This window comes from Varroa destructor, unplaced genomic scaffold, assembly GCF_002443255.2.
Source record: "Varroa destructor unplaced genomic scaffold, Vdes_3.0 BEIS01000004.1, whole genome shotgun sequence".
Taxonomy (NCBI): Eukaryota; Metazoa; Arthropoda; class Arachnida; order Mesostigmata; family Varroidae; genus Varroa; species Varroa destructor.
Window position 1 is genome coordinate 2,038,578 of NW_019211457.1, and position 25,015 is coordinate 2,063,592.

General features: G+C 40.8%; 1 protein-coding gene across 2 annotated transcripts in view; it reads right to left on the reverse strand.

Annotated features, from left to right (window-relative positions):
• AhcyL1 (Adenosylhomocysteinase like 1) overlaps positions 1–25,015 on the reverse strand; it is a 173,461-nt gene that overhangs the window by 146,415 nt on the left and 2,031 nt on the right. The gene's annotated exons all lie outside the window — the stretch shown is intronic.

Sequence of the window (25,015 nt, forward strand, 5' to 3'; positions counted from 1 at the left end):
TCTGTAGAATTTGTTTTTGAGTTGGCAAATACAAACAGCTTCAATGGGGAAAAATAAAGTTAAGACTAAACGTTTCAATTCATTTGTAGGAGAAAGATACTTCGGACTTAGCTACTTACAGTTATTGAGCTAGATCTGAAAAAAACCTTGCTGGTAGGAATCACGTCCGCTATTTCTAACTTAACGGTAACGGTCCAGATCGGTAAATCCACTTACGCAGGCCAAGACGTTACCTACGCTCGGCCGGGACATCTAACGTACTTAGGTTAGGACAAATCGAAATGTAATGCCTTGACTATTCAGAAATAAAAATAATTCCAAGAATAATTACAATTGACAATTTCGTATATACGGTTCGCCTACAATAGACGAGGCTTATAGACATGTTAAGGCATTCCTATAAAGCATCCATTTACGAAACATTAGTTTCAAACGCCAACCAAATTGTGCAGCACATCCTTACCAAACGAAACGTATAAATGCTAGATTAGGTTGTCTATTATCTTGAATGAAGTCTTAGATTCACATGGTCAAAATCATTTATTTATTCGTTATTTATTTTCCAATCAATCTCTTTCCATAACTTCTCCTAGCCTTGGCCCTCGTCTGGAACATTATACGTGCGTTACAGCGCGCTTTCCACAGTTGACCCAGCTAAAACCGTTATCTTAGTAAAACGCGAGCGTATTTATGAGCCCTTTCTAACGGCTTGATAATGCATCTTATATCCGTGTAGGGTTATGCTGGTAAAAAAGGTTAGTCGAGTAAAGTATCGTCCTGTAGAATACATAATTGTTTAAAATGCAAATCGGTTATGGGGCAAATTGAACCAAAAATATTTCAGAACAAGGCATTTATTTGAGTGTTACAGAGTGTCCCTTTAGAGCTAAGATGAATAGGTCTATTGTCCATATTAAAATACAACACAGGCATAGTTATTAAGTTTCAACATAGGGTAGTTATTATAGCCCAGAGATATTAATAATGTCTGGCCGTATTAAAAAGTATTAGCCAAAAAACTCTTAAAAAATCGTAATAAAATAAAGTACAGCAGATTTGGTAGCCTAACTATCTGTAGGTTTTGCAAGACAGGCCTTCCCCACAGGGCCAGCATTGGGACATCTAAGCAGTGATTCCCTGATCATTCTCAGGATGTTAGAAGTACATACACAGCCCGTGCTTAAGGGTCCTAGTGGACAAGATTCGCTGCGTATATTACCACTTATTGCTTGCACTTGTTCTTTAGCGGTACTCTTGATATCTATTGTTATTTTATTTTTTTGTTGATTCTTATTTAAAAAACGCAACATTTTCTTATATGCATTTGTCAATAACGTCTGCAGACTGCCACACTGAGATAGACATGTTAACATAAAAATTTTGCAAGGGCAAAAACACCAAAGACTTCGTAAATGTGCTTACTCAAACGTTGCTCGAATTGCTATCAATCCAGTAGACCTACTGGCCACCTCAGGGTTCTTACAAAATGGCAATCCATAAGTGTTATGGGGAAACGATAAAAATAATTTCAGAATATATATGCATAGATCTCATGTAATAAAGAAAGAGTCGCGAAAGCTGTAAGCCGTGGTGGTAAAAAGTTGTTAGAAGGTACGCATCCCGACAGAACTTTCCAACCGATGAGTTTTGGATCTGTGATATCAGACACACTTGAAGCAAATACGCTAAACCCCGGGACGGCCCCCGGATCACATCCTAGACTTTGAATCTGAATCCGCCGAGGCCTCGAGATTTTTGGATAGGTTTACTTGAAGAAAACTTGCCGCTTACCGCCCTAATCGGCCACTATTGCAGCTGCATGAAGGGGCACTGGAACTGCGGGCCAGATTGCGAACAGAAAGATTAAGAACGTCGTGCATACAAGTCCCGAACGTGAGATAGCCGATATGGATCGTACGGTCTCTAAATTCTAAATGTAAGTACTGCATTCTAACCTGTCAATACTGTCCATGTCGGTAAGCCACACTATTGCTTCTTGGCCTGCTGTTCCGTTTTCTTTTTCAGTACCTTCTAACCCTAATCGAAGCAGAAACCTTCACAGATAAAGAATAAACCTTAACACAGATAAAGGTTTTATTGTTTATCTGGTTGTTTTGCTTAGGTGTATTAGTCTAAGTACTTTACACGATCTAAAAAACAACATGAGCAGCTCGGGAAGGTGCGTGTCTGAGGTTTTATCGAAAATCGATCGTGCCAATTAGCCGGATAGCGATGCAAAGGGTCTCGAATACGTATTTGTTCCATACGTATTTTTACATAGAGAAGTAATGAAATGATCAATTCCAATTGTCCTTAATCGTTACTTGCTTGACGTTACACCAGTTCCGCTATTACAAAGATGCTAATGCTTGAACGTTTTCCACCATACTTAGTTGGCAGCATAAACATTTTTGTACAGTAACTTCCTTAATGATCCTTCCCTTTATGATGACTCCCTTAATGATAACTCTACTGTACTTCAGTCGGTTAATCAAATCTGATTAGTTTCTGTTTGTTTGCAAAGCATAGATAAATGTTTGACTCATTAACGATGCACAACTGCTTTGGGCTTCTGAGAGCGCAAACGAGGCTAAGAAGCCTCAAATGTAAATAGGAAACGTTTTTCGCAGAATTCTTAGAAAACAAAGTAGCATTGGTGATTCCTAACCTAAGATCTGTTCAGCAGCCTGATGAATTATCTGGTTTAGTTCTGCCGATCCAACGGGCCCCGTGATGGCGCAATGGTAACGTGTTTGCCTATTGAGCCTAGCGATCGCAGGTGAAGTGGTTTCGAATGAACACATTTTGTTTCGTAATAAAAGCCAGCCATTAGGTATAAATCGTGTTTGTGTCGAAATAGAATAATTCTACCGAACGTAAAATTCAAAATAACGCTGATAATGGTAATAATCATCTTCATTGTCTAAGGTTACTAAGGCTCCATGCGAGCTTTATATGGCATTTGGGGGAGGCGCCCCTCGACAGTTTGACGTCCACTATTCGTCGACCTACAATGCGTAGGCGACACGGCAATAGCCGTTCAGCGGGGCACAAGATGCCGTTGAACGGTTCTGGCTAGGTGAATTATTTACCATACGCCGTTTGGTCAAATCACTGCGTATATTGGATCCAAGTTGCGGGGATCTGACTGTATCTGGCACGAGTTCGAGTCCGTTTAACAAGTCCCGGCCACCTAAAGGGCTTGGCACAGCCTAAATGAACGGCGAGTAAACATCAAATATCTCTAATTTGAATCATCTAGAATAACACCAGCATACTTCTTCTTTTTAGTATCTAGTGCCTCAAGTGACCATAAAACAACATAGCGGAGTGACGGACTACATCTTTCAGATATCCACAAATCTAAAATGGGCCAAGCTTATTCACACGTGCTTGCCCTATTCAACGTTCTAACTAGTGTCTTCTTGCCCGTAAAATTATTGCCTGTGGTTCACACTTCCTCTGGCACTAGCGGGAGGAAACGCTCATACGTCAAGGCTCCACTGAAGGGATATTTTAATGCTTTTTTCGCTACTAAAAGGTAATGAGAGGTATTTGAGTCGCCGGAAAAGTCCAAGGGGAGGGCTTCTTTTCGTCTCCATTTTCAAATGAAAATGTGACAAAATTAGGTAACATGTATATTTTTTTCTTTCAGATCCTCTAATTGCTTTGTTACCTTGCAGTTCTTTCGGAATTCGTCTCGGAATGAACTAGGCAATGTATCCTCATGCTTTCTGCAAGTAAAAGATGCTAATTTAGGGAGTCTCATTAAAAAAATTCGCGTTATGACCCGTTGGCTCTGACTCTGGGCAGCTGTAGCATTGGTTATACGTTCCCCCAGTACACAACGCGTGACATTTCACTTGGTTTAAGAAGAAATATTTGATCATTGTCTATATAAAGGACGAGACAGAGCAAGGTAAGGCAAACTGTAAACAACTGGGCATACAATGCACCAAACACACTACATGTCATTCCCAATCCATTTTCAAGTTTAGTAGACATAGGTCATTATATCTCTATATTGCTTTCTTGTCACTTTTAACCCAAAAACAATCATTGTTACCACATTTTTCCAGTGTTGCCGCTATAGCATTAGCTGCGCAGTTTTCTACTGGTAGTTCACACCGATCCTATCGTGGTTTTACGAATTCGACGGCGATGGCAACAGCCAGTGTAGCTCAGAAGCGGCGCCATAGCACAGTTGCCTTTCTGTCTTAGGGATAGATTTTATCGACGTCGGTTTTTGGCATTTTAGCGTTAAACACTATTTTCCGCTACTAATGCGATACGTAGCGAGGTATGGAGTTGCGCAGATCCCTCTGGTCCACACTATAGACGCGTGTATCTCTCTACTAGCGCTGTACATACCACGCAGCACTCGTTTATAGTACGAAAGCCAACATAAGCCGGCATTAGCGGCAGCAACAGGACTGAACAGCGCGTTATATATATATAGAAATGACATCTGAAACGCGATCCATCCAGAAAACTAAACCGCGCGTCTGGTAGAACCTTATCTGTTGAACGTTGAGTCGACAGCTGGCGGTGGCGCCTCTGGGAGCTCCTGCAGCTGAGAGAGTAGCAACTATGCTATGGCGGCAAACTGCCCTCCCTCGTTTGCAGGTGTCGCCAAACGGTGCTCCCCGTCCCTGTCCCCGAACCCGGACCCGGACCCAGCTAGAAGTCCGCCACCGGAGCACTCCCCTGCAATCAGACAAATCTCCTAGAGTATTCGATACTCCCGAAACCCCTTCAAAAAAATCAAAAAAGGAATTAGTGAAAGAAAGCCAAAATTAGAAAAGGAAATGAAGGAGAACACAACTATATGAAACGCTACATTTCGCAGGTGGAATAAGATTCGAAGGGAAAGGACTCGGTAAGAAAAATTGCGAAGATTACATGTTCTTTTGACATACAAGGGTGCCGGCTGGATGTGTCTATCCATATACATGGATATGGGCGGAGAGAATTGAGGGACGGTAATTTTTTTTTTGCATATTTAGCTAATTGCAAGAAGTTCGTTGTTCCCTAAGCTATAGATTCGTCTCTAGTGAGATTTCTGCGAACAGTTTTTGCACGTCAGTAGGTCATAAGCCAAGCGGCGACAGTAGACTCAAGCTATACACAAGACAGGACAACACCAGCAGAGTTGGATACTGTGACACATACGTTCAAGCGATACAGCATCATAGCTTAACGAACACACACGAAACAAGTCTTCACTGAACGAGGCTAGGGTTGGTCAGAGTACTGCAGAACCAGAAGCGGACGACATTAAATTTTGCCGACCTAGAGGGCTTGGAAGTGATCGGCGAAAGCTGATACAGGTTCGAGTCCTGAGACCACGGGAAAATGCCAGCGGGTCTATTATAACACTGCATCAGAATAATGGCTAAATCGTCCAAAAGGAAAGGCACAAGCGAGATGTACGACACAACAAACCGCATATCAGCTAAGATCTTTACTGGTCAAACGCAAGAAGCAGTATAGCAATGGCGGAGTACTACTACTACTTCGTTTACGGTAATGGGGCAGCAATTAGCTTTGAGCCAGTAACGTCTAGCGGAAAGACACGTACACGTCCTATCGGCAACAGAAAAATAAGCTTTAATAATGAATGATGTAGCGTAATGCTGCTACGTAACGCGTTGATAATGAAGCACTGCTTAATCTGTAATAGCTATTGCGCTCCTCTCGAAAATCACCGTTAGAGTAAAGCTGACTAAAGTAAACGGTCGAAACTGTCGTCGAACAATCCAAGAGAATCCAAACCACTTTGATTTTGCTTATTTAGATATAATTTAGTACAATTTTGAGTTACGTTAATTAGGAAATGCTATATGCTGCCCGCACATATTCTTTATTGCCAGCATCTCCGGGGAGATAATTTTTCTAGTGAGCGCTCTCCGAAAATTTGTAACGGGTCCGATCGTTTTACCGGTTTACCGTTAGTTTAGCAACTCAGCCGTTTACCGTCCTATGGCAGTCATTCGTACGACGGATCTAATTGTCTATGCGATGTTTTTCATGCCGAATAATCTTATGTCAAAAGGTCACATCAAATAGCCCAAACACTCCTAAATAAATATTACCGATCATAACCATGTTTACGCCATGAAGACAGTAATTGTCGAAAATGATAAGCTATAGCAAATCTGTGGTGGCCGACAACAAACGAATAATTTTTTTGTAAAAAAGTCCCAATTTTTTTTACAAAACTATTTTGATTTCCGTAAAAAAAAACACTACCTCTCTATTATATCGTGCGCTCGGCTAATACGGGCGTTTATCTTCAGCTTTGCATCGTGCTACATACGCACTGTCTCCATGTAGCGTTAGTTTAAATAACATTTACTAATATAATCTGAACCCGGAACCCTTGTTCGCGTTGCCTAAGCATTGGGTAGTGATGCAAGACAATATTTCTCATAATTCGGTATAGATAAAGAATCGCTTCGATTTTAAATTATACATATGTATAAATCTTTTGATGCCTCCACCAATTGCCGAAAAAATTACCGCAATATAAGCACTTCAGAGATAAGACAAGGCAAGATCATTTTAGACAACGTTCTAGCGTATATGCTGCCATAAAACACAGGATAGAATTGCCAATCTGTATTCGACAAAATTCGAGCACTGATAGCTTATATAAAAGGTTTTTTTTTAATTTCAGCCAAAGTGACAAATCGTGCTTGGCCGGCCGATTTATGCTGTACATATATAACACAACAGTACAGCGGGTTGTTCGTCCTACCGGATATCCTTCACTCACTATTCTTGGTACCATTACAGAGGAAACGTGTGCGTCCTGTTCAAGATTCTCTTTTTGCCGTCTTTCAAGTCGCCTGTGAAAAAGCCGGGAAATTTTCAGGAAGCAAACCGGCAATTCCTTTGTAATAGAGTAAGTTTTAACTTTGAGCAGTTACGATACCCCTTGACGCACAGTTACTAGGAAAAAATGGTTGTGGGTAAAAAAAAAAAAAAAAAAAAATTTTTCTGTTTTGAAAATATTTAGTGGGTAGTTTAGATATTGAATTGAAAATGCGCATGAACGATGGTAATATTGAATAAAGATGACCGTCCAATTATATAAACTACTAATTAAATGTTGCGTGTTGTACTGTTTATTGGCTGTAACAATACTAGCAGCAATATCAATGGGCGCACATCTGCATTTAATAGTGTTTTTCAGAGTCGACTTGGATCACTATAGTTCAATGCAAGCAGAATTCATTTTCGTGCTCTATTGACATAATTCTACATACTTAGTACCAGCCATGTTCCTATAAGGAGTAAGAATAAGGACGTCGTGATTACCATATATATATATATGATAGTCACGACGCCCTAGTACAACACAAGACCTATGTATTCGAGCGACTGTTCATCCCTATATAGCCATAGCGATCGAAATGTATGGTACGAGCCGTAACCAGATGATAGACATCGTACAACAGTACTATAGACAATAACTCTCCAATAAACTTTTCCAGCTGCATATATCATTGATTTCCACTAGGAGCGTCGAAGTGACGCAGAGGCGCATCCTCTTGCTGCACGGAGTCTGCACCTCGGTATCAAGCGAACCACAGTCACAAATTTTATTTATTGTTTCGTTGTAGGAAATCACGCTACTGTATGACGTTTTTCTATGTTCAAGCTTGCCACCTTTCGCGACTGCGCTCACTGCTTTCGTGACCATTTTCATTTTCATAGGCGAATTTCTGTTTCTCCAAGTACATACAGGAAGCGGGATTATGCAGTCGGGAATCGCGTCCCTGTCCCCAACCATACCTCAGCTGAAAATGAAAGTTCATTTGGATGTTGTATTCATGAGCTTGTATTGTTAAATACTCAGCAGTCCTCAAAATTTGACACAGCCCTCAAGAGGGACAAGGTACGTTTTGCAGGCCGCTTGATGAATTCGCTGCTGCTGCAGCAGCTTCAACTGGAACAATGAGAATCTGACTACAGCGGTAATCATGCGGAGCGATTCCTTTTCGCAGTCAGTTAGTCGGCCGGCCAACAGATCAATGCTAGACTGAATGGGTCGAAAGCGAGCAAAGGACCCGGAAGAGAAGAGAGCAGGAAAGAAAGGAAACACGCTTTATGTCCTGCACAGGTAGGCGTTTTGACTGAAAGGCATGACCCGTATTTCGCCTAGTCCACCGCAACAGTCCCGACACAAACGAATGCTTCGGCCACGAGGGTTGCCAGCTAATCGTAACTGAACCGTTATCTAGGTTAAAAAAGTATTTAACTATATGACCTAACGCAATTGATCACAAGTTCACTTTATGGGCAAGTGACTGGGCGATAATAATCATTGTTGATGGCGATGTTAGCCGGCGGGGTCCGAGTTCTTCTTGAGGATTTTATCGCCGAATAATTCATTTGCAGAGACAGTTTTAGGACATATTACGTTTTATAGAGCATATTCACTCAGAATAGGTCAAAGCCTGACGGTAACGGCTCGCAACAACTAAATGTGTCAGCAGGAAATGTAATATATCAGGCAGTCATTTTTCAGGAAGCTGGCTTATTTCAAATATGCAAAAAGTCTAAAATGTTCTAAGAATTTTAGCTGTTCTATTAATTCCAAGGAAGACGGTGCTGAATCGAAACTTATAATAGTTTGTATGACTTTAGCGTACATGTTGAACGTATTGCTGCTTTATTATGCCGAAAAGGAACATGGTAAACACTGTTGCCTTAATGAAGGACGGCACAACGCCTCAAAGTATACTCGCCTATCTACAAATTAATTGATTGCAACAAACATCGGAAATCGGTTAGAATTTACTCTAGCAACAAGTAAACCTAAAAAAATTGGTAGTATGTTTTTGAAAAACCTAGAAATTTGATGCTACTGGTACTTCAGTAAGACGTGTAGATTTGTCCTTTAAGCTCTCAAAAACCGTAGCCTTCCAAATTTCTCGGGCCTTGTGTGTCGAATCGAAATATGTCGCAAATTTGTTCCGAGAGTAATATGCATTTTTTCCCGTTTAAAAATACGTAGGAGAGCCTTTGCACGTACGGCCCTGCTTGCGAGCTTTCCGCAGCTCCGTAAGCACGCAATAACTTATCTACTAAATGCACATAAATAATAGCGGTTGAGCTATTCCATTTGCCGATAGTTATCGAACGTTGCAACGAAAGAGATGTGTTTTATTTAAGTCAGAACATCGATCGTATGAACGTTGCGTGCAGCGTTCCATTCTGGAAACATGCACAAGTCTAATCACGTAAACGTCCTAAAAGTATCCTGACTGGACAGCCCTTGCGACATAGAACTAATTAAAGAAAACGTTTTGATTTGTCCTTCCGGACATACGACTTTGGTCGATGGGGACTTCGCTCGAGGCCAACTAATCGTGATTTACATCTATATGTGTAAGGATTTCCGTGTAGAGAAGGAAAAAGGTTGGTGTGATACGTTTGCGTCGTACGTATTAATAGAATGACAATCTACCCTCAGCCGGCAACGTAACGGAAGCACTTACCCAGCAGAACTTGCGGTAGGTTTAAAGTGCACGTCTTATCGAATAGTCTTGTTGGACAATGTCACGTCTCAACAACTCAATTGATGCTCCTCGCCACTGCAAATGCAAGTGCGATTGATCGACACGCAGAACTTTTGTCCGTATGTGCCCTAGCGGAAAGGCCAATGTCAGTTAATGTTGGCTTGAGCACCGATGGACGATACACGTACGCTTAAATTGTACGCTACTCGCAAAAAATGATGACTACCTCATAAACGTTAAACGCTATTTAATGGTATCCAGTATGAGACGTAATGTAAGTTCATACAAGCGAATTAATTTATGCTCACATGTCAAATAGAGAGTCAGGGTGACGCTTACGGACCCGCCCGCAGACACGCTTCCCGGGGGTGCGATTCGCACGTACTATAAAGCAAAAGGAGCCTACAAATTATCTATAATAGGAAGTACACGTCCTATTATTATTTCTATATACCTACAACGCTACTACATAAACGCACTACAGGATATCCTCATGTCAGTTAATAAAATGATATGAATGACCCGTGTAGCCATTATTCGTTATAGACATTTTGGATTATCAAAAACAAATTGAGTGTTTTCGTAGCTGAGTAACTTTTAAGGCTAATTTCAAGTAATGTAAGTTGCGTGGTATCAATGCTCACTTCAGTGTTACAATCTGACAGCAGTAGACGTGTCGGAATCGTTTTATTTTTGCAAAAATTCACTTTATCATACAATTCTATCACGCTGAAGGCATAAATTCTTTCCAGCCTCATAAGAAAAACTCCTATCTATGGTCGAACAACTGCGAACAAACTTGGCGAAGTTCTCTCAATTGTATTTGTAGTCACTTGTATTACTGAATAGCAAAAAAAAAGCGAGTGATCACGGCTGATGGGAAGTGGATCACATGTAACAATAATGTACAAATTAAAAGAAGCGCCAAAATGTGTCGCAAAAGTCACAAAAGTGCAACTGTGGTAATACTAAAAAAAATTGATAAATATAACGCTTATTTAGTAATATTTTTTTAATTAAAAAAAAACAAACGCTTCAATCGCAGCTTCAGCCGACCAATATTTGTTTCAATATGTATATATAGGTAAAGTAGTTGCGGCTTCCTTTCTCGCCCAACTCAAATATTACGATGACATCATTGTTGGAAAGGTCTCCAACTAGAAGGAAGCAATATTCTGGACTAGTAATGGTACTTTGCCCATTCAGCAGCGAACGGCTTCTGAAACTAAACTTCAATAACCCTAAATAAAATCGGGGAATAAGCTTCATGAAAACTTTTCACGGCTTTGATTGAGTCTTTCCCCCCACCTGAATCAGGTCTCACGGACGTGCGACCCCCAACTCCTACAACTTTGAGGCGATCATTCGAAGCGATTGCAGCCTTGAACATTCACCACGCTACAACCGTTACATCAGACGGCTTTCTCACGCAGGTAGGCCCGCCAAATACGACGTAACACTTTGTGTACTATTGCCAATTTTGTACGTTGGCATTCAATACAGCATAGGCAATAGCTAACCAACACAAAAAAAACCTGTTGTCATATATGGGAACGTCGTATTTTGCCACATGTATGTATAAACCCGTTATATCGTTACTTTTCCTGCAGCTTTCCGTGCCTGTCCCCGTGATTTTGACTGCAGCTATTTCACGCGCTTTCGAAAATTTACAGTAGCGATGATGCAAGCCAGAAAAAAGGTACCTACTTCTGAGGGGGTTATGGGTGGTCGCACGAGTACTCATTTCGTCACGGAATAAAGTACAATAACATATAGAAGTAGGATACCATTATATCATGTAACACACAGTCGTCAGCAAATATTAAGCGCCATATTTGCAAGCTACATTGGTGGGGGTCTAAGAAGGCTGTTTTTGTGTAAATTCTTTACATAAGCCATAAACATTTGCATATTGAAGCCGTTTAGCCGAGACAGCGTCGAGTTGTGAGGTAATGCCGGATTTGAAACGTCACTCTTGAGCCTTGACAAAAATTCGTTCTTGCGTGGGTTCAGTGGAACTTCATACGGAACAGGATTCCAATGAGGATGAGTCGACCATTAATGGAAGAAGATAGGCAAAACACAGATAGTGTGATAACGGTTTAAATCAAATCCTATAGGGAGACAGAGCGTTGAAGAATTATGATCAATATGGATAATTCAGGGGCGTTTTGAGCATGCGAAGATTTATGCACATCATTGAGATACTAATCTAGTTTTCGTGCCATCGATAAACGTGTTGCAACGAAAATTTGTTGAGCTTTTGGTGCAATCTGGTATGTGTAGAATTCTGAATCCCTATCATGGTATAGAGGCGGCATGGATGCTGTGCAGTGACTATCAGCTTCGCCAAATCGACCTGTTATACTATGGCGCGACGAGAGAAAAACAGGTAATTTCTTGCGGTGCTGCGGAAGGAAAGACTACGCTAATGCACTGGCTCTATACAATGGAACGCTACGTTCAAGTAAGTGTTATCTAAGAATCAGTAATCCAGTGGACATATCAAAGTACCACATATATATATCGAACTGAGGCTGAATGATGATCAATAAGCGGTTTCTAATTCATTTCCATTTGCAGCTCTATGTAAGCTGCGTACCTACGTACTGTTACCGGGCAACGCAAAACATACTGTCGTCTTTATTAGTTGACCCTTTAGCTTGCTCTCCTGCATGTGACGGCGTCGCAATAACAGCAGAAGCCTAGTACGTAGCCTTACTATTTGCGGATGGCCCAGTAATACATGAAGCACTGACAAATCAAAGGTAGGCGAATAGATATTTGCTAAACATAAACACTCCTTGACACAGAATAACAATAGCCTGTCGCATATGGACGGCTGGGAAATGGCCGACCCACGAAGGCGATAAATATCCCAATCTTGCGCCGTCTGCTTTCTATAAAAGTGCATATTCACTACAGGTCGCACTAATTTGCATAAATATTACGGGTAAGTTGGGGACAGTTACGGTGCAAAACTTCACCTAGCAGGTAGAATTCAACCAAAGGGATCTTGCTGATAAGAGGTTTCAGATCAAATCACTCTAAATAAAGATCCATAATAACTGCTAGCTGTGAGAAGACGTATCTCTACATAGCTGTCCTGTCCTTATCACGTTCCCTAGGAGACCTTTACATTTTTTCTTCCGGATCTACTCGAATGATGGAGCTCATGAAGCAAAGCTACTTTCCGATCAGCACCCCCATAACCTCAAACTCCAATAGGCATAGCACCGCGGCTGAAACACAAAACACTACCCCGCTAAATATCGGATCAGTCTTGAATTGGGTTAATCACAGAAGTAACTGAACTCGTCCTGGTGCATGAGACTTTTTCTGTTATAACCGAGTCTTTGTTCGCCACAAGACTACTAATAAAACCTTTCTAAGATCACCATAGCCTCCGCAGCGTAGTTCAGATTCAGCGGCGTACATGCTGACCAGCTTACTTATTTAACGGCTATATAGTTCCTTGAATACTCCCGTTTCTAAGAACTGAATTTTGATTCTCGTTAGGCTTATGACTATCGATCTGAGCTTTATGAGTGTTTAGATGTCACTCAGCCCCGTCAGCTTGCTTCCGAGATAATTGTCGAGCTTCCCTATTTTCTATTCCCCACAATGGTCTTGCTCCGCTGGGACGATAGTGAATGCACCAAACGCTGCAGATTCACTGTGCGGGAAAAAAATTCACCTAAAAAAACATTTCTGTAAAATATTCGAAAATACGTTTAGAGAGTCGGCCGACTCAGCTTGAAACAAAGGGTGCGACGAAAACAAATTTCTACAAATGAATGGACGACCCTAGCGAAGTGCTTATTCTACACTAATTATTCGTCTGTAATTGCTTATCTAAGTTGAGCGTGATCAGGTCTTGGGCTGGTACAACAATAAGCAGTGTGGCAGAAACGCAGCGGACCGGCGTCATAGCTCGGTCGCTTCTAGCAACCTACATTATTGCCATCGTCTCTGTCTTCCCCCTTGCGATGGGACCAAGAGTTTATATGTCCCGTCATCCAAAAGGACGATACATCAGTATCCACATCCACTTACCTGCCTGCCGGCCGACCCATCCACTAAACGGACCGAATCCAACGAACCGAGAGGCAATAACATCGCCGAACTACGATGGCCTCTCAGCTATTCGTTGTTCCGTCACCTTGTCGTCTTGTTGTAGACATTCCGGCGCCATATAGCTTCAAAGGGCCTCGTCTACGAAGTGTTCGTTCAAAACAATTCGACATAATAATACGATGCCATGTTTTTGTCGAAACGGCGACGAAAAACGTTCCTGTAATCCTCTCTATGAACCTGCGCAGCTTGGATTGGTCTGGTAAGGACGACTTGCCGACTAGCTTGGCATAGGGTCGAAACATGGCGTAAGGCAAAATTATATTGCATTCTGGCTTTCTCTTTTTTGATACTTCCGCAATACTACCCATCGCTGGCCCTCTTTTCCTCCTTCTAAAAAATGCCGATCTATTACCAGTTTATCCTGGACCTGCAATGAGGCGTTGAATAAGAAGGGGTAGCTGGACTTAGCTAAGGCAAGGAAGAACAGAATGGCAGAGGCGGAAAAGGGACTAGAGCATATTCCCGAACACAAACAAGCCTTTAGCTACGACAATATTTACGGCAGCTGTCATTAAGATTCTAGGTAGGCTTCTCTCGTCAGCGACTGACTCGCGTAACGCTTAATAGATGGCCAGACACGTTTAAACTGGTGTTATCTGTGCCTTTTGCGTTCATTTTCAAACCTCTTGACAGGTTTTGCCCAAAGTTGCCAACTAAGGAAGGAATGGAAGTCTTGATACACAAATCAATCACAAACAGCACGTGATGGGCAATTAATGCTAAATTAGTGGCGTCCAAGTTAATTTTGCCATACGCGAGAGTATTAATGCGATAGGGTGTTAAATATCTTATGTTCGATAACTGAATGAGGAAATGGCAGCAAATCGCCTGATTCAAATGACAACAGGACCAAAAAAAGGCGAAAGACCAGCTAGGGCAGATGGATGATATTAGATGGATAAACGCATGCGAATTTCTACTTTTTTAACTGAACACGACAGAAAGGAAAGCACCGTTCGAAATGCAAAAACGTAAAAGAAACCTCCTCGAATTTCTAAAATACAATGTGCTACTACTACGATGCTGTACTATATATGATACAACAACTACTCAACCTCTAATACTGAGTCAGACGTCCTGTTTCATGTCCAATTTTATTAAGGTACTTCATAGGTTTCTGCTAGATAGCTTATCCCATGCTGAGATTAATCGTCACACCCGAAGTGCTTAATAACCTCGTTACGTTATTGAAATAAATATTCAAAGTAGGGATTTCATTCATATTTATTTATCGGCGATGTACACGACCTAAATCAGGCTACGAGCCTTAATTATTCATGTTCATTCCTCATTCATGACAAAGAGAAAATAAATCGCCGTCTAAATGTGGTGTGTGGTGGGCGGTCTAAATGTGGTGCATTTAGACCGCCCCTCTGCCATGCATCGGAATCTCAACAAACTTATTCTTGCCAGACGCGCTCTGAGCGGAAGAAGGGGAGCCTTCGACGGGAACGGCACCCGAAAATCAATAGAAGTAATTCTATTCAGCTAAAAGAAGCACTGACTAAAAAGTTTATCAGCAGGCCTATCAGTTAAGTTGATGATATTCAACTTTAATCACGAAAGGGGCTCTCTTACCGTAGGGTGCATCAGCGAGACTTGTATTAGTAATCTGTGAGCTCCATGGACAACAGCAGTCCCCAAACACTCAAAAAATCAGACTTTATTATTTACGAGTCATCCAATCGTTGTTAACGTTTGTACTATGAACGCGCCTAACGACGGCTGTATCTGAACAGAGTCGTAAACTAAATGAATTATAGGGGTGACGAAATAAATTTGATTTATTTAACGAATTTGGTTCAAACTGTCGGAAATTTTGTTGAATGCAACTTACTTAGTTTACTTACTTAGTTACTTAGTGACAAATGAACAAAAATTCAATAACTAAGAAGTTTTCGATAATCAAACCTCGTGACTTTTACTGTATATTTTGATACTTGGTTGCAAAATATTGTTTCAGTTATATTATTATTTCTACCGTTGATAATTACTAGTACTCCTATTTTTATTAGGTAAGTAGCAATAGGTGATTTCGCATATAGTGAGCAAGCAGTGATGACAGTGATACAAACGCTTCAGACGTTTCTACAGGCAGTCTTTATAAATCGGATTTTCCAGTTTAATAACATTATATACTACAATTGGATTCAGATGAAAGTCGCTCATTTTTTCAATACAACAAAGTAGTTAGTGCGACGTTTTATCAAATTTCCCGCAGGTATATAAAAAAAAAGGAAATTTCTTTTTCCCCATTTGTCCTCACATGGCCCCGGCCAAGCACTGGCTATACGTTTGCTTTCTGTTTCACAGAATCGGAAACGAGAAAATACTACAACCTGACCCCCCTGCGCCGCACCGCCACCATCTACGGGACGAAACGGGTTAGCAGGCGAAACACAATATTATTATGTCGCAATAGTTCTCTCGCACGACTTCGTTTCGTTAGCGAAATGTTTGAAAAAACATTACCAGTACGACGGGTGGCCAAAAAATGCCCCACTTATTGTTAAACGACAAGCGCTACATGACGTGGTGTTAGCAACGTAGAGGACGATTGATACTGGAAAAATATTTGTCCATTGAGTGGTCGTTGGGTACGCATAATTCTATGCAGTCGACAATTCCTGCCATCAGAAACCCATGAATATAGTTCGCTTTACATATATGAAACGAAAGGCACAAGTAGAATTACGGTAGTGGAAAATGTAAGTCTAAAGACAAGTTCCCAGTTAATACAAATACTGTCTCAACTGTGCCGCAGCATTTTCACCTTTCTGGCTATATCTTTCGGTTGACGTTTTTCCACCCTGTCTGCGTCGCTGCGTGCCCTTCGATGAAACTGGCGATATACATAAATGAAATAATATGAAAAATAATTACAAAAATAACCGCCAGGTGGCAGTAATAACGTCGGATGAAGATACAAGCTTTACTAAAATCAGTGCGTTGTTACTGCCCTCCCTACAAGTTTCCGTGTGACTCGTAAATGTCTATAGCTATTTCCATATATGTTTCTTGCTACCATGGCTATTTTTTATGTAAAGATTTATGTAAAGATTATGTAAAGAGAATTCGAACTTATCGACGGAACACGTTTCCTTGTTGGGGCATTCCGAGTACTATGAGCTAATCTACTTCGTATATAAGGTCACAAAACTGATAGCACATTATATTATGTAATATATACGTATAGGATAGAAGAATTCGGAAAGAATTCAAATTGCTACTGCTCGCACCTTCTCTCGCTTGAACAATAACACTCTAAAGCGATTGTCACAGACTGAAGAGGCATTTCTCGCAAAAAAATATTAGGCTAGATCAGAATCGAACTAGTGAAACACAAGATAAAGGCAACTGTGGTGCAAGGATAGACCCGGCGCCATCTTCAGATAAGCTGTTTGTGACCGGTCCAGTTTGCTGCGGCATATTAATAGAAAAACTTTTGCTTTTTTATGTGATGTTCGTTTTACTATAGGACAACTCGGATTCTGTTTTACGCTAGAGACGTTACCCATTCCTGGGAACGTAAAAAGCCGATTCAAGACCGACTTCGCCGACTAATCAAATCTGAGAAATAGGACATAATCCAGAACTCTGTATGGCCATGCAAGCAGAGCTCATCTGTAAAGGTATACGATAAAACAGAGATTCCATTATTGAAACGGTACCGCTTTGCTTTGAGAAAGTTGCTTATCAGGTACCTGGGCGTATGAAAGTGTTGCAAATGGTCGTATTCAGTTATTTATTTTGCAAAGTGTGCACAAAATCGCGTGTTAATGTACAATACAATATTATTGGTATCACTGGTATTTATTCTATACTATGACATAGGAGGAGGGCCAAAAAATTATGCCGCAAAATAATTATATCCTGAATATCCCAGTGCTAAACGTATACGGCAACGCGTTGTGGAAACGCGAAAATTTTTCTATTACCTACTATATAAGCTGACCCGCTTTTTTCATAACTGGCTCTGCTTTCAGCTCAATTAAGTGCCGTTTATAGATCACTTTGGGTGTAAACACGATACGCTTAGAATTTTTCTAGTTGATTTATATGCTTGTCATCGCGAAGTTAGCGAGATCCTGCTTGAGATGAGCCGTAGTAACGAGTTATTCTGGGCCTTCAGTGTGATTAACCTGGTTGATCCGCAGCACTGTTTGTTGATTACGTACGTTTAAACAAACATGATCAAGCGTATCCAACAGAAAGCCATTAAAAAGAGATTTTATGAATCCACTAATATCAAGCCCATTAGTTTAATGTATGGGGTGACAACGGGATGAAACAATCCACAAGCACCTTCCTGCTTTCAATGTCATACCAACAATATTCTCAGAGACGAATCGTTTCAGAGTCGTAAACATTGGCCGTAAAAATTTGCCCTTTCCTTCGTTTTGTTTTTTTCGCCTCTTACGCTACCAAGAATGGATCTATCATATAAAACAGAACCGAGTTCTTTCATAATAAAACAAACATTAACATAAAAAGACTGAAAGAACGCAAAGTTCTGTTCCGCAGCAGACCAGAAATTTCCGACCACAAGGTAAGACTGCGCTAACTTTGTAGCACCATAGCGCTGCTAGAAACGGTAATCGTGAAGTAGCCCGTAGTAGTAATGGCAATTGAGATAATGATAATTATTGTTTTACTATTGTCAATATTATTATGATTTGTTAAAAAACATTCTGTGAACAATTAGGTATTGAACTGGCACTGATAGCTTAAATGTTACCTCTATTAGGAAATCTAACCCCGGGTAAAAGGTAGGCTTTTCATAATCCACATAGATATTATAGATAGATAATATGAACGATCATAACTCCAATGTTTATGTTTATAATCAAAGCGTAAATAAATCTACATAAAGAAGAAACTAAATTATCACCGTTTTCGCTAATGCACAGTTTATAACGGTGCGCTCTTGACTGACACAAACTACAGGAAACGTTCTCGCTCAATTGGAGCTTTCAAACTTTTTAATCTCATCGGTTTTTTGGTGTGGATTTTGTCTTTAAGGTATCTGCACAAGAAAGGAGTCAATTTAATAATGGTTAAGGTATTCTGTAAGGTTTCCTTATTCGACCTATCTGTTTGGTCCTTTCTTAAGGTATGTTCTTATATTACGATAACATTGTACTAGTGCTCGCCTCACTGGGGATGAAGTTCGTACAGTAAGAGTACTCAGATAACCGGCATTTGTGCTTATGTTTCGTAGAGATAATCCGTAGACGTGGTGAAGGCGCCCGTAGTCAATATTGCCCGCAACAATAGTATAAAACAGTTCTAGCAAACAATGAAGCACAGAACGCTTTTAAACTATGCAGTTAATTGCGCTCGATAGAACTCATATTAGATATGGCTAAATTTCAGCTTCACAAACACAATCTTTATGAAAGCAGTCCACATAGACAACCGCAGTAAGGAATACACGACTGTCCTGTGTCCTTTCTAGCACACCGAAAAACGACTCACACAACGAATGCGAGTGATTATGGTCCTGGAAGACGCCCGGCTGAAATAGATTCATTCTAACTAATAGATCAAGGGGTCGAATTACCGACCCAATAGCGTTGCGAAACTCGTGTTCGATCGACCCGTTCAATAACAAACACCTCACTCTGGGTAGTTGCAGCCCATCAAATTTATTCTGGATCAGATCGCTTTATTACGACCATCTACCAAATTAAGAATGTGAGATTGCTGTGGTACTAATTGAATTCACTAATCTTGGTCATCATTCCGGTAACTGGACATACAATTAATTACGGTAGTTAGACGAAACTTTGACACAAACGCAAATCGAAGCGACATAGACCACTATTTTGTCATGTCTGCCGCAGTTCCTATGCAGACCAAAACGCAAAATAAAGAAACTATAAACCAACCCTAGACATTAAAACAAGTGTCCTTACGTTCAAAATGAAAAATGTCTCCATTAAGACAAATGTAAAAATTGGCACTGGAAATAGCCGACAGGCGCGCTTCGCTTCAGCAAAGCCATTCGCACAGACTCGCATTATAAACATTTAAATTGACGTTTGTTTTTTCCTTCCTTTTTGGCGCCGCCATCTCTGCCGCTTAATACACTTGTGATTAGTCCGATGACCCATGTGAAAGCTGCGGTGCCTAAACAAATAACCAACCAGTCGATATACACCCTCAGCATCGCCAAAGCAATATTTATTGGCAAATCACCTATTTGCCCAGATCATCACGAGTACCGGCCTTTGGGAGAAGGTAGCAGCGAGGACGAATAGGCTCTGAGGAAACGGGCGCTACGAAGGGGAACAGGGCATACGATAATCTGCGTAGTCCCGTAACTGTTTTCCTCCTCATCGATAACCAGCTATGTGAGCCGATAGACATTATAACATTGGCCAAGAAAACGTTCTTTTAGTTCGAAAACGCAGTCTTTGCTGGGACATAGGACAGCTGTAACATCCTATTCGGTTAAAGACTATCATTGTTATTGCCGTTGGTATTAGAGGCACCATTGATACCCTCAATTGCTGAGGCACAAGTACTTCTGCATAATTTCTAGTGCACACTCGATATCTGTGGATCGATTTTGCGTGTTATTATGCACGTTTTTAACCAGTTAACCCGACTTCGTATATTTTTTTTCTACAATAGTGGCTTGGTTTATTTTTGCTCTAGTGCACGGTTGTTGACCTATCCCAGTAGCCCATGAGACAAGCCTTGCAGCTTTTCTAAACCGTTAGTAACAACGATTTACATATAATAATGGTAATCTTTGCGGCTGACCTCAAAGCATAAGTCATCAGTAGAGTTCCAAAAATTCTTTTTCAAACACCTTCCCGTATAGCCCACAGCTAACGAAACTTCGAGCAGTTCGGAAAAGGACAACGGTAATTTTAGGGTCACTTTATCCACCCTTTGCTCCACCAATCCGCAATTAAAAGTGTTACCAACTAATAGCAACCATCAACATCAGCACCACTATTTTTATCATCAATATGTATAATGTATGAAGTATTTTTCTCCATTTAATTTTTCACAGAGTTGATGTCACAAAGAAGCATACGACAGGCTCAAGCACCCCAGCTCACAACTCATATAGCCCAGGAAAGCAGCGTCAGCATTGGACCGCCTTCTTCGCACCTCCTACGAGGAACAGTAAATGCGTAGGCGTCCATCGAGGGCTTTACCATAATGACAAAATGCCGTTTCGCGTAGTCTTTCTACGTATAGTCATTTCAAGATAAATATAACATTGATGTGAAGGGATTTGTGCCGTAATTAAACTGACATAAAATGCCAGCTGCACATACGCTAGGCTACATCTTCAAGATCGGCAGCTACAGAATAGCCAACCGTTCGTTACGGACCAGATTAAGCAGATGACTATACTATAAGGGATTGTAGAAAAGAAGAAAGAGAGTCAATAAGCGACTTCTTGAAATTGCACCTTTTAATGGGGGTTATATGAGAAATTGTCCTGCGTCATCCTATTTGTGCAACAGTATCTATTCTTTTTGATTGAAGATTTAATTTAAGGAAAAGTCATTGAAGTCCCCAAAAAAAGACTATATACAGTCAATCCATAAAATAGAATCAATTTTCTGGCTTGGAGAATCGTCTCTGAACACCCTAACTGAACATAAAAAACCAACTCGCTCGATCCTCTAGGGCGTCTACACCACGAGTTAAAATATGGCTATAGACGTTTAAAAAACACCGTTTTTTGTCACTGTTAGTTTCTTGATTTTAGCTTTGTCTATATATATATATATATATATATATATATCGGCTTGTATCAGGATAGCGAAGGTCTAAGGACGAGCCAAGCAACGGGTTTGAACTCGCTACAAACATATCATTGATTCGGACATCACACTTCGTAGAAAAAAAAGGGGAATTTGAGATTTTACTTGAAAATCTGATTGACCTGCTGACTGGAAGCCTCGTCGGGTAGGCTTACAGACAGATTATCGTCAGTGTTGACTGCCATACGTAAACCTTTAACAACTTTAAACAATTTACCAATGCTCGGATAATCTACGCGTGCTTAACAACCGTATCTGTAAATGCACAATATATACAAAAATCTAGAGTTAATACAACTTCTTCAGGCCAATTTTTAGATACACAGCATAGCAATAGTCCGAGAATACAAAGCAAATGTCAGTAAGACATGTACACTAAATAACAAACGTGTTTTTTCCTGTGCACCTGTGAAGCCAAACATGCACGTCATATATATGAAAATGCATTTCTTGCTTCGAAACTTCTACCCTAATAATAGTAGCGCACTATTTTTGTTAAGCTCATTGAAAAATGAAATAGAGTACATTTCCAAGCTCACAGAAACGCCAGCGAAATGACACAATTCATCTAAAGAGATGGATAATTCTGTACATCGCAGAAAATTAGCGACTGCCGACGCAAACTTCGGATTAGCAAGCCTCGTATACGCACCAGTGAAGACAACGTTGTTAATGAAAGAGCGCACCTTTTACCGAAGGATTCGCCGTAACATACATTCTGTAGCCAGATTAGATACGTGGTGCTTACAAATTTCTGCGATTGAACGTGATAGTTGAGGTGATATACGGCGTATTTCTGGCATCGGATATAGCCGAAGACACGATATTAACTGCCGGCGCACATATGAAGGCTAATGTGCAGAAAATCGAGTGAAGTGCGCAAAATCTTAACCGTTGGACATAAAAACCACACATGATTTACTCATGAGTTCTTTGACTGGGCTGTTGTTGTCGTTATAGCCGCTATTTTTTTCGTGTTATCATTTTTGAACGGAAGTTACCATCGGAAGCATTTCTTTGACAGTATAGTCCTACTTTCGGAGCAACGCAATCGAACTGATGAGGCATCACAGATTTGTATATGTACCTACGAATACCTGGTATCCAATGTAGGTATTCATGAATTGTAGTCAAGTGGAAACGTGTTAAGCCTAATTGCATAATAAACACTGCAAACGCATGGATAGAAATATCGCAAATCCTTAGTAGCGTTCTGGTTTCGCTGTAGGTTACTATCAGGGCTAGCAGTTGTATTAGAGTGATCAAGCCCAATGAACGAAATCTGCATCGCCCTATTTAACAGCATTAGGACATTTTGTACCTCTTATGATAATTTCATTCTCTACCTACCCACTGATTCACCACTGAATCACCCGTCTGATTAGAGCTTGGAGCCTTATTCAGATAAATGGCCAAGTTTACGTAGATCGATAGCCTTTGTGCTTATTGCCGTACCAGGCTCAAAGCCTGATTGTACCTAGTCGAGTGTCTGGTGGCCCCGTTGAGATACTCAACTCGGTTAATCTGACGCCCTGTCATCGTGCCTTCCCTTAGACAGGACCCTTAACGAAATGTGCTCTTCGGACCCGTGGGACCCATGCGACCAGCCGTGGGAAAACGAGAGGCACTACTAAATTCGTGTTTGATTTTTCTATAACGTTCTTCCTAGAGTAAATAGATTAAGGCTGTGAGAATGGCCCCTAAACACCAGACTCTTTGGCTTGTATAGGTTTTGCAAAAGGTATTAGCATTTGCTTCAGATCGTCCATGTCCTAAACATGATTGGTCAGTCTAACAGCTTCGATACACATAGATATTTTCTTTACAGTTAGAAGCCATTTTTCTTCTATCTGTGCTATTTGACAACATTACCCTGATCATCCGATCAGCGAACAGACCAGCTAAGCCTATTTGCTTTTATTCGAACAAATATGAACACTGTTTTCCAATTACAAGTAATAGTTTCGGAATAAGTAATGCTGTGCTGAAAGATGACGAGACATTTTTGGTGTGCATCCGCTCTAATCGAACTAACTTACAAAGCCTTTACTAACTAAACCCTAAAGCCTGGCTTTAGCGACGAAAGTAACAAATGAAATGGGCGCTCGACTTGTACTGTTCCTCTTTCGTTGATGTCCTTCGCGAAATACGATTTGTAGTTTATTAATTACAGAGAGCGATAACAGGCACTTCGAATAAAGATAGAAGGAATGGTACCGGAATAAGTTTTGCCTCTGCTAAGAATGTGATTTAGTAGAATGGGACGATTGAAGAAGATGCTACGTGTAAACGAGATCAGGGGCATAATTCAGCTGATAATGACGGGAAACAATCAAACGCAATAGGTATTTCGTTTTAGAGAAGTTTTTGGATAGAATTTGCGGCATTATACGTATTTGCCGATCAGAACATCAGATAGGGAGTCATCAGAGTTCAGGCCATAAATAACCGATAAAAAATGCTTTGGGGTTAATTGAACAATGGATAACACGGTGCGACCTCATATATATATATATATATATATATATAATTTTCAGCAATTATATGTAATTGTCAATATTGTCAGCAGCAACATGGCTGCCACCAGCATAGTCCACGCTAATGTACTATAACGTGTACAAATGCGTAAACATTTAAAACAGACATATACGCATGTACGCATATTAAAATACTGGAAAACGCGACAAATATATTGACCTCTCAGATCAGCCCTGATACATGCTTGCTTACTTAATTTAAAATTGTACATTATTGGCTTTTTTACCCACATGCTTCTACGTTCTTCTTTATAGTTTCGTGCTGGCGCTGCTGTTGTTGCAATGAATCATATCAGTGGTAATAACATCACTATTACTAATCACAATAACAAAAAACAACGCTCAACCAAATACCACTTGAAACATTTCCAAATATCTTTGGATTTTTTTCGTTGGTCGCATTGGCGTCTGTCTCTAAGCGCGCAGCTCGCCGTATATATTATCATACGCTTATCGCGTCCCATCACTGTTCGCCATTGACTATAGCAGAACGAACAGCTAAACACTGAGAATGATAATAACAGCAAGTTAATAGGATAGCTATACAAACGTCAGCGTGCGTCACAACGCTTAATGACATAATCGTGACTAGCTTATGACGCTGGCAACCGTGCTGGCGTTCGCCGACCGGCGCCGCATCCTCTCGATGCACGTGGCACCATCACGGGAGCTATAGCGAAACCAGTGGCAGTAACGGCAGGGCGACAGCGAATCAACCAAGCCAACGAACACGAGTCAGGGAGGACGAGTGGGAGTCATGGAAGGGGGGCAGATCTACGCGATTTGCCCTCGATTTGCAGAGCAATTACGCTCCGAACCGGATCGTACAACGGACAAATGGCGAGAAGCAACACGACACAGGGACCAGTTGAGCAAATATTGTAGTGGCTCTTGACTACCATCGTCAGCACTCTGACACCATTGATTCGAATCTTTACAAACGGTAGCATACGCAACCTGCTGTACTACTGCCGTTAGGAGACAGTGATCGTATCGGTAAGAGTTCGGCGGTTGAAAG